The 15,469-nt window shown below is 41.8% G+C and overlaps 1 pseudogene; it reads right to left on the reverse strand.

Moving 5' to 3' along the window:
- Positions 1-2,111: 2,111 nt before the first annotated feature.
- Positions 2,112-5,583, reverse strand: LOC148008078 (uncharacterized; annotated as a pseudogene).
- Between the last annotated feature and the right edge of the window lie 9,886 nt (positions 5,584-15,469).

The following is a 15,469-nucleotide window of genomic DNA, read 5'->3' on the forward strand; positions in this document are numbered from 1 at the left end:
TACAAACAGTAAAGTGAACAATAGAGCTTACCTGGTCCTGTGTCTGTGTTACTGGCATGACTACCACTACCATAATCTTTTATAAGCCTCTCTTGAAGCTTCAGTTTTTGGAGTATTATATTAGAGGAGTGCTTATTTGCTTCCTTGTTGACCTCTTCGAGTTCGTCGTCACCTTCTGAAGGGGCAGATGCAGATACACCATCCCTCACAATGATATCTGGTGTTTCACGACTTTTTCGACCGAACTTCAGTAAGCGCTTGAAACCTCTTGCAGGTTCTTTGGGTGGAACGATCACTACTATAGACTTTTGAGAGGAGCCCAACTTCTTTTGTGAGTGAGTGAGATCCGTATCAGAAGAATACTGAACTCCAGAAGAATCCCGAGAAGCAAGACTTCCAACTGGGGACTCCACAAGGGTAGCAGCAGAGGGACTGAAGTAGTCGGGAATGATAGCGCCTAGACGCTTCAAACTTGAGCTAGCCGGAGAGGCAGCTTTCATAGGAGAGACCCTGGGCGCATATTGCTCTCCACTTGCTAGATTATCACGAAATGACGCAGAACCACTTGCTGAGGATGCAATATGCACCACCTGGCCAGTACTCTCAGAGAGAAGTTGAGACAAAGTAGCACTTGGCACTCCCTTTCCAGCTGCTTCATCCCAAGGTGTGTGAGGTACAGAGTGTGGCTCAGATGCAAACTTACTATCGTGACGTTCATTAGTGCCCAATTCCATGGGAAATGAAACAATGTGACAACCCCTCTCAACGTGTGGCAATTTATCATCCTTCAAAAGTTCAGTAGCCTTGGCATCTTCGCATACAGCAAAGAAGCCACCATCTGAGTTATGAGTTACATCAACATCTGACAGCTCTAGAGTCTGTGCTTTCCCTTTCTCCTCCTCCTTGTAAGAAGATAAGGAAGCATCTGCAACTGGGGCTTCCAGAGGAATGCATTCCCCATCGCTGGTGTCCATGACGCTCCTTGCAGATGCATGAGCCTCTTCATCAGAAATTCTTGTAGGAGTTCCTGGGTCATCTTCGTCAGAACTCTTCACTGCTTCAGCCTTCAGTTTTGCAATCCCTGGCCCAGCACCAGGTCCAATGCCAGACCCTTTGCGCAAAAAGGGCTTCATTTCCTGAATAGGAGCAACAGAACTTTGCCTTATCTTGCTCATGATAGGAGCCTTCACTTTTATGTCAGTTTCAGTGCTCAAGAGGGAGAGGGAGACCTCCCCTTCAGGCATAGGAGATGGATCTGTTAATTCACCTATCACAAAACTCTGCCTGGTTTGCCTTGGTCGGGTCTTCTTCTGTACCCTTGAACTTCTTTTGGGTACACTGCCATTTGGTCCTGATTGTAAAGCCTTGCTTGCTCCTGGATGCTGAGCAGGAATCCCAGCATCCTTGGAAAGCACTATCGCAGAGCCCAACAACTTCCCTGGAGATGGTTTCATGTTTTCATTCTTTGGGTCTGAAAAGCAAGGAACCAAGGAGGAAAGAGAGTTCTCAAGGGCATTTGAGGAACTAGGGGTCCTCTGGACCAATGGCTTACCCCAGAGTTCCTCAAGGAGTGGTTTTAGGGGAGATGGAAACTATTCGTCTGGAGCTCCCAGGAGTGCTTGAGTTCTTTTGAGATGCATACACCGCCTTCTTTGCCCTATGAGCTTTTGGTGTCAATGCCTGCTCTTTCACCACTCGGGGTGTTAAGGGAGGAGAGGGAGGACTACTATCAGACCTCGAGTAATCCTTTGTCAACAATGGTTGAAGATTGCCATGCCCAACCATTCCATCCTCCTGCCAACAGATGTCAAATATTCATAACACATTAGAATCTATGGACAAAATCTCATGCCAAAACAAATTCAGCCAGATCTTTACCTGGAGTCTTTGCATATCCCTCAAGTTGGCCTAAAGGGCAAGCAGCTTGGCAGCACGAGCCTTGGCATGAGCTTTGTCATTGAGCTTGGCTGTTTGGGCATCCATCTCCGCTTTTCTACGCTCTAGAGTTTCCTCCATCAGTCTTAGTTTGGCTCATCTAGAGTACAGCTCTTAGCCTTTTCTTCACCATCGCTGCTGCTACTAGTGTCCATAACATGGTGTCTCTCTTTACTCTAGCGTTCAGAAAAGTAATTGATACTGCGAATCACGACCGACCCGGCCCGCCGGCTCCCAAATCGACCAACTTGAACCTTTTTTAAAGGAGAGGCAGACCACCTTCTAGGAGAAGCTCTTTGTGAAAGACCTTTGCTTGGGTACCCTTGCGGCGGTCTCATTGGGCTTACTGCTGCAAGCTCATCAGGCAGTGGCATTGGGCTTGTACATTGTGAAACTATAGCTTCATTTATAGCAGAACAACCCCCTCTTGTATCACAGTTATCATACACTTGTGAGGGACTCCAAGATACTCCTCCATCAGCCTCTTTGGTTGGATTTGGCAGCTTACTCTGTAACTTCGGCAAGCCATGCAGGACTGCCAATCTGTCAGACTCCCTCTCCTCTCGTGCGGTGAGCTCATAGAACCAATTGCAGGCTACACTGCAAGAAAAAATAGGAAAAAAGCAGCTGTAAACTTGGGCTGATTCAAATAGCTGCTCTCACTAGATACTCCTTGTTCCAGTTCATCAAGGCTGGCCACTTACATAATGCATCTGTTATGATTACTAGCTCATTCGGTTCTTCATAGTTTGTGATAAACTCCTGCACAGAAAGGTTGCTCCGCCTGTCAATGTTGTCCACTGAAAGCCACTCCTGTTTCATACTCAGGCTGCTGCACAGCCAGCCCAGCTCTGAAAAAAAACCAACCACCTGCTCTTGTGTTACAAAAGGAGACCTTGATAGTGATATAAAATTTCACAGTGACTTGCAAACAACTGCTAGATCACATAGGGGTCGAATCTTCCAGTGAATTCGCCAGATTTCTTGCTTCAACTAGCTGAACATAGAGATGGCCCATATAGCTTGCTTCCGGATCACTGTCAAAAATACTTTTTAGAGATGACTCAACACAAAAATTAGTTACTGACATGCTAAATCAACAATTGAACAAAACAACTGATAGGAACCTTCACCATGTTGTCCTCTTAGATATTCTTGCATACTGGAGAGAAGCATTTGACAGATATTAGCCTATACAACTCACTTAAGAAGGAGGGTAATTCATTTATACCTGTAATCACCTGGAAAGACTGGTATAACTGCCCGACTTGGCCAAACCAAAAGGTCCTTGAGAGCTGCTAGCAAAATATTATGTACATGCCCATTAATTCAACCGTCGAAGGCCTTAATCGTTAAAGGCCTTAATACATGCTGCTACGAACCTGTATTGCAAATATCAATAACACAATCAATTGCTACGTGAAACTAATCTGAATTTGGGCTACTATAAAACTAGAGTACTATACGAGATAAACCCCGTTCTTCCAAGAGACAATGGTTGGAATTTACCTGCTCTCCCAAAAAACATATAGTGGATGTCATTCAGCTCATGTCATTCCACAAAAAAACACTTCAATCCCACAAAAAACACTTGAGTCCCACAAAAATTCAGCTTATGTCATTCCAACTCCTTCCCAAAAAACACTTCAGTCCCACAAAAATCCAACTCATGTCATTCCAACTCCTCCCCACTTTGCAAGGTGGAGGATTCGTTGCCTGCAATCATATGAAAATGGAAAGAATAAGGTCACTTGTGTTATAACATGACTAAAACACAAATTACAACCAAATGGTTCCATACTTACATGATTTAAATAAACATCTAACCAGTAGACTTCAAGAAATCGTTAAAGATTCGATAATCATTTTGATCAAGAACATATCTATCAGTAGCCTCATTGTATGTTAAATGTGCCAATGCAATAATTGACTCAATATCAACCATGTTTAAGTCTGTCACATCATAAGAGTATGTATGGTGTCCTTTCACCTTCTGATACCAACCAAGCTGAACCTCCATCCCTTGTGGTCGATCTACCAAGTCAAGACCTCGCTTGTAATCTACATACCTGCCACCTACCTTCTTTCCCATCTTTTGGACTCTTCCAAGATACCATGTACTATGAAGAGTTTGCATCTTCTTCAATTTTGTGGCTTTTCCATTTCTCTTGAAATTTGTGTCTCTGTTTCCACATGTGTCATCGTAGAAATAAACAGCACAATCTGACCCTATTCCAAAGAAATTTCCATTGGTTGTTGATGCTAATTTTCCTTCATTGCTGAAATACACTCCTTGTCTTACCCTTGTCAACCTATCTTTTGATAGTGTTGAGTTTCCATTGAGTTGACTCACCAAAGTAGACTTGAAGATGAATTTCTTGTCAACCTCCACCACGGGCGAGATAGTCTTGTTTTCATCCTCAATGCTTGCCTCATCTAGAATCCCATCCACCTCATGTCGAATCTCACTCAAAGCAATGACCTCGTCATCTCCGTCGCTGCCTTCAATGGGCCTATCTTCACCGCAAGGCTCCACAAAGTCATCGTGCTCATCGGCGTCACCCATTTCAGCATCTATCTTTGACCACATTGATTGTGTATCTATCCAAGGCTCTGTCCACCATTCAACTCCTTCGATTGTGCTAGGTTTGATCCCCAATGACTCACAAAGATCTTGTGCCCGCTTCAATCCCTCTTTCAATGCATCTATCAACTTTTCATCAGAGGAAACGCTCTCGTAATTCCCAAGATCTGCTTCCAAAATGCCTTCATGCTTGTTCAAATCCTTCCATATGTGTTCTTGTTTCTTATGTGCCCTTGAAAAAGTCACCCCATTTGATTTACATTCATGCACGGTAATCTTGTTCAAGCTTCCAACACAATGCAAAACATCTCCAAAATCAAATGCTCTTTCTTGCCCAACCATACCTCCAATCTTGCTGAAATAAATTTCTGCTGCATCCGATCCTGTGAGATGTAAAGGACACTTGAGATTTGGGAAGAAATCCCGAAACATCTTTATAAGTAGAACCACAAAATGACAAGAAAGCTGGGTATCTGTGTAAGCCTCTTTGCTAATGAAGTTTTTCTTAAGAGTGTATGTAGAATGATGATGAATCCATAATCTCCACAACTTGAAGAAGAAGACCACTTTACTAGCAAGCACCACACGCTCTCTCAAGTCTAAATGTGGAGACAAAAAAATGTCTATATAATCAGCAACAACCTGCAAATATGCCCCAGTCCCTTGCATGCTCCTCTCTTTTTTTTGCATTTCTATCATACATTTTTGAACTTGTCTAGAGACAATCACTTGGGCTGCTCTCCAATTTTGCCGATCGTTTCGTTGTATATCTTCTTCTCGTAACTTGTGTTGATCGATAGAGAAATGATTATAGACCAAAGCAACATGATTGAGTGTAATCCAAACTTGTCCAATCGCTAGTTGTCGAATAGGACTATCAAGAGGGTTCACAAGCTTCTTTCCACAATGCACAAAATCTTGATCATGTAGTCCATACACATTGTCTCCTATGATTCTGCCTTTGAGTTTCCATCCATCCCATTTGATACCAAACTTTCTATCACTTTTTCCTAAATAGTCTTCAAGCATAAGCTTGCGACGTCTACTATCACCATCTGAAGCATGTCCAATTATTGGCCCTAGGCAATCCTTCCATTTTGCATTCCACATTTGCTCCACAAGACTCCATTGAGCTTTGATGAAATCGCTATCAAAGCGATTACAAGTGCAATGCACAACAAGAGCTAACCGTGGAAGACTCTCATGAAGCGGGTTGACAATGAGCAGTCTTGCATAATGTCCCACTACGTGATTTTGGAAGGCATCCACTATTGTCTCATATCCTTGTGCTCCATCTCCAACAATGATAACATCATTTGAGGAGCATTGATGATCCTCTCCCTTTCTTCCACAAAACCCAATTAGAGTGTCATCCTTCGCATTCCATCTGCAAAAACATGAAGCTCCACTTTAACATCTTTATTTCCATGGACTTGTTACATAAATAAATTTTAAAACTGAAGCGAAGAGAAATTCAACTAAGTTTTTACCTGATGCGACGCTTGATGGTTGTTTCATCTTCAACAATAATGAATGGCACCCGTGATGCTATTCCATGTTTGGACTTTACATCCTTGTATATCTTTCCAACCATATCAACGATATACTCATGCTCTCCGGATTGAAATTGAGTTGCCTTTCTTCCTTGCCTCCTTGTGGTTGACAAAGATGGCCCTCCAAGGTTTACACTTAGAAAATCATGCAAGCGCGGCCCACCCCATAGCTTTGCAACCTCAAAAATGGTCTTTGAGGATTCTGCATATCTTTGCCCCTTTTTCGATCTTAATGCATTATTTGCAATGTCTTGAAGAAAAGCCCATAAAGCTAATTTGCCACCAAACTTTCCTTGCCTATGAGCCTCAATAATGTTATTGCAAAAACGTTGCACATCCTTCCTATTAATAGCCTCATAGTTTGCTTCTTTTAAAGACCTGATTCTCACTGAAAGCACCACAATCTTTGCCTTCAACCACCATAGTTTTCTCTTGGCCTCTCGCAAGTTTTTCTTTGTCTCAACTACAACGCTTTTAAGCTCTGCACCAGAAAGGTAATCCAATCGCCTTCCTCGACCTGTTTGCCTCTCTCCTCTTTTCTCAATTGCACTACCCTCCCGATACACTCTGCCACGAAAATCAGCACAAGATGGAATTTTCTTACAATACTCGCATGTGAAACTTTCAAACGGAATTCCAATTCTTGAGATCCGAAGACAGCACACATGCCTAAAGCATCCATCTATCCTGTATTCAACATCCCCATCATATAAAGTAGCTTTTGTATGTGGCTCACAAAACCACTCTTCACCCATCTTTAGGTCTTGGAGAAAAGGTTTTATATCAATCTCACTACCATTAACATCAAGTTTACACTGCCATAATCCCCAACACAGATTTAATAAATGAGAGCTTGAATCACCTGCATGGATGGAAGCCACCTCCGCATCCTCTTTGGTTGATACGAGGAATGCACCCAAAGTTTGTTGACATGGATCCTTTTCAAAATTCTTTTTAGGTCGCCCACTAGCTCCTGTGAAGAGAGAAGATGATTGCTTTATTGTGGTCTTCTTGCTCCATGCATTGATGTGAGATTTTGCATTGATATGTTGTGTTAGGATGGTCTGCAAATCTGAACCTCGAGGACATAGGTGCAGCCACTTCCCATCATATTTGCACACAACTTTGACACTATTTTTATCTTTGTAGTCATGTAAAGTTGCTTCAACCAACTGAAAATCAGCCCCTACATGAGGATACAAAATTTTGATAAGAGTTTAGAAACGTAGCTGACAATTGAATCTGATATGCACAAGCAAAAATCCTTAAAAAATGAACCAAAATAAGGGACTAAGAATTGTCTTACATGATTCAACAAATATCTTTTACAAAAAAATATTACAATTTACAACATAAAACAAGAAGTTGATTCTTACCTTCATGAGTTCTATTGAAATTATTCATCTCCTCAATAGCTGCCAAGATTATTATTGCATCATCAGAATCATTCTCGTCTTTTGGAGTACTTCCATGAGAACCATGAGTAGAAAATGCATCAAACCTCAAACTTCGGTTAGATAAGTATCGTTTTTGATGTGCTTGACCATCTAGAATGTGAAATCTCATGAAGTTTGACAAGCATGAGTATGCGGATTGCTTTCCACTAGTCACTCCCGATCCATAAGCACTCCCACATTCATTGCACCACACTCGAATCAAAGGTTGGTCATTGACATCTTCCGTGATGAGCTGAAATTTATCATCTCTAGATGGCTTTCTCTCACTCAACTTCTTGAGGACCTTCTCACATTGGAGCTCCCAAATTTTGAGCGCTTCTTGTGTTACTAAAACACTCTTGAGCATGTTGACTCTCCCACCATGATCACCCGCTTCCCTTATTTGATCGCCCTCTTCCATCCCATCCATAGCAGTAGCTTCCATGGAAGTATTTAAGCTTCTACAAACACGCTTTGAGGACCCTCCATCATCCACCGTGGTTGATAACCTCTTTATGCCAACTCGCTTGCTATTCTCAATTTTCCAACGCTCCTCTTGTAATGCATTCAATATGCATACTCCATCACAGTCTTCATCTTCAATAACAAACTCGAATGATTCACTTACAATGCCATCTTGGATGATCTCTTGACGTATATCACTATAAGTGCAATCTGCCATCACTCTGACGTAGCCCAGCACCTTCTTCTCGTTACTCCCATGATCACACACCTTTATGTGAGTCTTTGATGCCATGAATGATCAGATCTCTAATCAAAATAACCATACAAGAGACATGAATGATCAGATCTCTAATCAAAACAACCATACAAGAGAGAATGAGGAAGGAAGAGTAAAAAAAAAGACAAAAAAGACATTGACACACAAACTATTCTCTCTTTTTCTCTCTCTCTCTCAATCTCTCTATTTCACACACACTAATGATGGGAATTGGAAAACTGGAACCTAAATAATATGTGCATGTTAGAATCAAAGATTACCAGCTTTTCAAGAGGTCATGAAGTAGATGCGGGGGATGCAGAGATCGTTGCCACCAGCCAAGATGGGAATCAAAGCTATGACGGGTGAATGGCAGGGTGAATGTAATCCAGCTCTGCTCTTTCTCAGGAATTGGAAACTTCTTTACCAGATGTTGGGGACTACTGCAAACATGCACAGTTCAGCAGCATACCATCAAGAAGTAGAGGTCCAACATATCATGCAAGTGGTATAAAACCAGAGTATTAAAAAGCGAGAGAGCAATTGAGCATATCATCAAACACGAGCAGTACACCATATCATCAAGAATTAGAAATCCAACATATCATCAAGAATTAGAAATCCAACATACTAGTCACATTGCTGGCTGGACGCTTAGATAAGAAAGCATCCAGCTTTGGCTGAGACTTTCTCTTCTTCCTATGAGAAGAAGAAGATTTTTCTATTCTCTTGTTAAGATCCATGGTCTTTTGATCAGATATGTGCACAAATCTACTCTGGAATCCATAAAACCATATCATGTAGAAAGCAAGAGATGATGACAAGATCTCATAAAATAGAGCACTCATATTACCAACGAAACCTTACAAATAGGGCAATCATATTACCAACAAAACCTTACAAATATGAGACATTGCAATTTGTCAAATACATGCAATACAAAACAATAAAAGAAAAGAATAATGTTTAATATACCTGTGTAGCCCAAAATCTAAAAGCTTCATGTGCCCATGGCGATCTAGTAATAGATTGTCTGGCTTGATATCTCTATCAAAAACAAGTGACAAATCACAAACTAAATCCAAACCTTTCCACGCAGTAAGAATCCAGTAAATGACTTGATGTACGTCTTGATATGTTGCCTAACGGCCTACATACAGGAACCCTTCGTGGAGAGGGAAAACAGGATGCAGATGCAGTTTGGTCCTAAGCTAAGGTACCAACTTCAAGAGAAGAAGGCATCAAATTATGCTTGTAATTATGCCAATAAACAAAACGACAATTATTGATGTAGCATGAGACAAGCAAACAGCTATGCTTCAAGCATTCCTATAATAGGAAAAGATTTCAAACCACTCACCAGTCTTTTTCCACTAGTCATCCAATAACAAATGGAGTCACAAGAAAGCCTACCCAACCACAATAGTGTCACACTTAAATTTTTCACAACTTTTTTCAATTGAAGAAATGCTTACCAAGTTCTACGAGTTACATGGTGCTCCTCTCTCGCTTTTAAAAATAACACAAAATGATATCAGCAAACAGTTTTGTGGCATTTTATTGGGTGTGTATAGTTGGTGATTGCTACTAAGACTTTCTTCCAATCGCCTATTCTCACAGAGAGGGACAAATAGTCTCTCACAACCTCCTTTGCTAAAGTTGAGGCCAACACTCATAGCTAAATAACGAACAACCTATGGCTTTATTCCAACACGTTGAAGCTTAGGAAATGCACCACAAGATGTCTCGATATGAACATAGTTAGGTGCATAACAGGAGAAACCTAGATGAGCACCAACTCAATAATGTAGCCAGGCACTGCTTTGCAGAAACTGGCATTGGACATGTTAGTAGAAGAAGATAGTACTTGATGGAGCTAGGCCTTCTAATATTAGACGAGCCATCTCACAAACTATAAAAATTCAACGATCCAAAAAGTTTAGGAAGCTGTAGTGTAGTCTCCCATGAGGGGAACCCAAAGATTCATAAACCCAAACTATGCATGAAGGTGAGAGACATTACTAAAGGATAAATGGTGCCCTAGCTTTTTCCAAAAGACCCCCTACTTGTTATAAACGAGGGCAGCAGCTTGGTTAAGACAAGCAGTAACAGAAAAATCCAAGTTTTCATCACAAATAACCGAGAGCATCAAGTAATCAGAGAGAAAAACAGAGAAAAGGATGCACTCAGGCGAGCACATTTCCTGCATTGCAAAGGAGCGTAGCGCCGCTGAACGTCCACTTGATTCACTGGATCATTTCCATGTAGAAAGAGACACTGAGCCCAAAAGAGAACTTCAATCAGAGAAAAAAAGCTTGCCTGGGTACGAGAAGAGCTTAACAGAGTGATCAAGAGAGCAGAAGGCGACGCTGGTTCCAGAAGGGGAGAGAGCGAGACTCGTAATGGCGGAGCGGTGGTGTAAGAGGCGCCGAAGTGGAACAATGGGAGACGAGGCGGGCCAAGAATGGATGAAGAGGGTAGCATGCGAATTAGAGGCAATAAGCTGTCTCTGCTTCTGGTGTTCGTGAGGAGGGAAAGGAGGGCAATTTTTTTTTTTTTTGCAATACCCTCCCCAACAGAGGGCAGACGATACCTCCGGGGGTTGAACTCACCCACCCATTCACTTTTTTTTTTTGGCAATACCCTCCCCAACAGAGGACAGACGATACCTCCAGGGGTTGAACCTAAGTCCTTTACTCACCCACCCATTCACTTTAACCACTCGACCAAGCCCCCTTTGGTTTAAAAAAACTCTAAATGTAAATATTAAAATAAATTTTAAATGTAAATAAAAGGAGGGCAATTTTAACGAGAGGAAAGGGGAGGGGGTGGGGAGAGCAATTGGTCTGTCGTGTTTCTTTTCTTTCTTTTCTGAAGAAAGAGAGGCTTCTTGTCGTGGGAGACATTCCCATTGGGTATGGTGGTCGATAGATACCGAGAGAGAGAGAGAGAGAGAGAGAGAGAGAGGGAGGGAGGTACCTACTGGCACTACATTTATTAGTTGTTGATGGTTTCTCACAGGAGGAAAAAAAATCTTCATTTTGGGCTAAAGCTGGGGCCAGTGGACAATGGGCAATGGACATTGGGCACCGGACAATCCTTTGATAATGAGTCGTGACTCATAACATTCCCCCCGCTCTCCACTCCTTAGACTAGTTATCTTTACTACTACTAATAACACAAAAAAATGACAGGAGATTGATACATTTGAGCATGTCAATTGACATGCAAGGTTTTTCAACACTTGTCAAAGTGACAGGAAAACTTTTAAACATGAGTTGTTATTTGACAGAGAAATTTTTCCATTGCTTTTTTTGACAGGCAAAATGGCCCTTGATAGGAAAAACAGCCGTCAATTTTAGGCCTTGCATACCAGCCCTAAAGGCTGCACCCTCCCCACATGCGTGGAGTTGAGTGAGGGAGTGTTGGTGAGGGGGTTGTTGAAGGTGTGGATGGTGTGGTTGCTGAAGTCATAAGACATTAAGTACAGACTCTCTTTCTAAAGGCCCATTATCAACACCTTGTGACCAAAAATCACCAAATCCAGGTAGCTCTCAAAATGGTTTCCAGTCCAAAATTCCAAATCAATCCTCTTATGAAACAGAAAAAAAGGCAATCAAAGACCTGGAGTAACACCACAGGCTGGGGTTTTCTATAAAAAGGGATTTGTGTATGGTTTATAAAATGAATTTTCTAACTACAATAATGATGAAGATGCCGTGTTTGTTTTTGACTTGATTTTATAGTACTTTTTGTTATATGATGTTGGGAGAGTTTGGTGTATTTTTTTAAAAATGCCTTTGAAATTTAGTAAAAAAACATCCTAGTTCTTGCTTTTATAGGTTTTGTAAGCTCTTGCACATAAGTTTATTTTGAACACTGGAAGAAACCCATCACTGGAGAGAAAAGGAAAAGATTAAGGTTAGGACTTTTTTTTGGCCTTGGTATACGCCTCTGTATAAGTCTCGGTATACACCTCAGTATTTTTGTATACCGACGCACATACCGAGACGTATAGAAAGACTTATACCGAGGCATATACCGATTTTTGCGTCGATAGGCCGTGTCGGTATATCCATAATACCTTGTAGTGTGTGTGTGTGTGTGTGTGTGTGTGTGTGTGTGTGTGTGTGTGTGTGTGTGTGTGTGTGTGTGTGTGTGTGTGTGTACTAACAACCTAGTTCTGAAGATTTATGGATAAAAATACCCCTTATTTTAATTTCTCAGTATACAATATTTAACCCCCTTCTTTCATTTTAAATCTGTAGGTGAAACTGATATTAAACCCCCTCCTGTTGAGTGCACGTGCTACACCTACGGGCCTATAAGGTGGACCCCCCGGGGCCGCGAATCATTTGGCGTACCAAGGTCTAGCTCAATAACATTTACATCTCTAATACAATCTTGGGCCTCTATCGGCTCATTCAAAGTGATCTGATAGATGTCTTCCATGGTGGATCCGTCTTTGGACTTATCACTCGATGATGTCTCACTGGTGGATAAATCCTCTAATGTCTCCAATTCTGTGGAAGATAGAGGAGCTCTCTCACTCTGCGGGGACTCAGGATAGGCATTAATCACCATGCACTAAGCACCTCTACTGAATATCAGCCGACAGGCGGGTATATCCACTTGACAGTCCACTTGCAAGATCCAAGGTCGTCCAAGTAATACTTGGTAACTTGGGCGCCCTGCAAAACGAATCACCCTAAAGTCCAATAGGCATTCTACATTTGCAACAATGACATGGACCTTAGTAATGCAGCCTTCTGGCTGTCTCAAACTATCATCCGCCATTCTGAGAATTGTGGAGGTATCTTTCTAAATCGCAAGACCCAACCTTTCTATCAGTTCAGGACTCATAATATTAACAGATGATCTCCTGTCGACAATGGCATAATCTACTAATATCCCATCGACATAGGCTGCATCCTTTGGGCAATGATTCTTAGCATGCTCGAACCAGCCATCACCAACTCGTGCAATACCCAAAGGTTCTACGATATACCCAGTACGCAGGATCTTTCTAAATTCCTTGCGTACTCCTGTGGAAAGCCTAATAAGCTGTAAAAGGTTCACATCTGGTTTAACTTCGCAAAGAGAGCTTGCCAAATCGAATTCATGATAGTTCAGTAGAGTTCGCTTTTCACGCCAAACCATCTGCTCTTTAGGTTGCTGAACCGGCTTTATTGCTTCTTTTTTAACTTTCATCTTCTTCCTCGGTGGTTCCTTATCCTTCTTAGCATCGGCTTTACTCTCCACGGGCTTCAGAGGTCCCCCTTCCATGGCAAGATCCAGAACTTGCATTCCTTTGTCGCCTTGTTTAGGGTTTCCGTCGACAGGCTTCTCCTTGTTAGCCTCTCTACCCTTTTGACCTCTTATAAGGATAGCTCGCAGATTAGAGGTTTCAGCGTCATTAATGCGCACAGCCTCAATCAAACTAACCCCACTACCACTAGGCAGCTCCTCCACTGTAGCCTTTGGTCGTTGGAGTATTTTTTTAGGCCCGTCTTCTTGCTGGGAATTATTTCCTTGCGCACGATGATTAACAAGCCCTGGTTTGCCGACTACCTCGCTGGAGGGAACTAATCTTGCTCCAGAAGTGGCTGCTAAATGGTTGGATTTTCCACAAATGTCGCACTTGACATTTGGTCAATTTCATGGATAATGTTGTCCACCACACCATTTTCAGCTAAATCTCGAAGGTGCACCCTCATCTGGGTATCTACTTCCTATCAAATTTTGTTGTTTTTTAAGAAAGTTGACATCAACGGCTATTTGTCGATAATGCTCCATAATCATGTCGGTATAATGCTTCATCATGTCCTTAACCTCGCCAAGAACATTGGAAGTGCTCGACTCGTAGCCTTGATCATTACGACCCTATATATGGGTCTCAAACCAAACTCAACTAACTAAGGTAGCATACTCACTGAGCCACGAACTAGAGTAGATAAGGATAGCCATCATCTAGCTATTATTCATGAGCGGTGTACCAACCGCATCTGCAGCTAACAAGTCGGTGACATAAATGCACAATGGTCACCCTGGCATATCACGAGTGGAGCTCAATATCTCAACAGTTCATGATCTTTTTCCTGCTTGGAGTAGACCAGGGTATCGTCAAAGAAGACGAGTACGAAGTCATCAAGATAGGGCCTAAAGATATCTTGCTTTAACCTATTGCTGCAATATGTAAACCAAGGGTTAGGCCTTAATATGGAATAGGATCGGCCTTCCATGCCTCAAATTGTTCAAGAATGCTTATCCAACATGTCAGGTAAAAGAGCAAAAGAGGCATTCTCTCTCTCCCTTTCCCTTTTGCTTTTGGAGAGTGTTAAGATAACTTTGTTGTTTAGGGACAATAGTCTTTTTCACAACAACCACCATCAAGGTCCTTGATGTTAAGACCTTCCTAAAGACTGCTCATGGTGAGGTACAACCTAATGGTCTATATCTAATAGCACTATGTCTTAGCTTATAGTTGAGGGTTTTGATTTTCATCATTTCCATGCCTTGGCTAATCCCAAGAATCCTTTGAAAGATTAGCACATTTGGCATTTCAACTTGGGCCACCTTGGTTATGAACCTCTTTATGAGTTATCATGAAGACACATGATTAACTGAGAGGCATTCCTCCCAACCTGGCTGTTCATACTATTCCTGTAAAATAGGGCAGTCATCTTGTGCATCAGAAGGTAAGGCGTATGCCTTTGAATTGAGGGACGGGTTGTTTGAGGAGTTATAGAAGCTGAGAAAAGCGGGTTTGATCTTTCTTGTGCAACACATGGAATGGTGTTCACCAACTGTTATCAGGAAGAAGAAAAACAATCAAATCCGATTATGTGTAGTTTTTAGAGAGCTGAATAAGCAGATGGTTAAGGATTACTACCTGTTGCCATTTATTGACCAGATTTTGGATCAATTAGCGGGTAGGGAGGTATATTCGTTTATGGATTACTTTGCAAGATATAACCAGATGGCAATTGCAGAAGAGGACAAGTTGAAAACAGCTTTTATTGCTGTTTTTGGTACTTTTGCGTACCATGTGATGGCATTTGGTTTATGCAATGCACGTGGTTCGTGGCAATGAACAACAGATAAGACATTCGATGACACATCCCCTGAAGAGTTGAAGGTGTTTATTGATGACTTAGGGGCCGCCACCGTGAGATAAAGGCAGTTGATCATTTTAAGAAAATTCTTTGAGCGCTACAGACAATTTTGTATCACTCTAAAC

Source organism: Lygodium microphyllum, unplaced genomic scaffold, assembly GCF_053477565.2.
Source record: "Lygodium microphyllum isolate KBCC unplaced genomic scaffold, Lygodium_microphyllum_v1.1.10 scaffold_447, whole genome shotgun sequence".
Taxonomy (NCBI): Eukaryota; Viridiplantae; Streptophyta; class Polypodiopsida; order Schizaeales; family Lygodiaceae; genus Lygodium; species Lygodium microphyllum.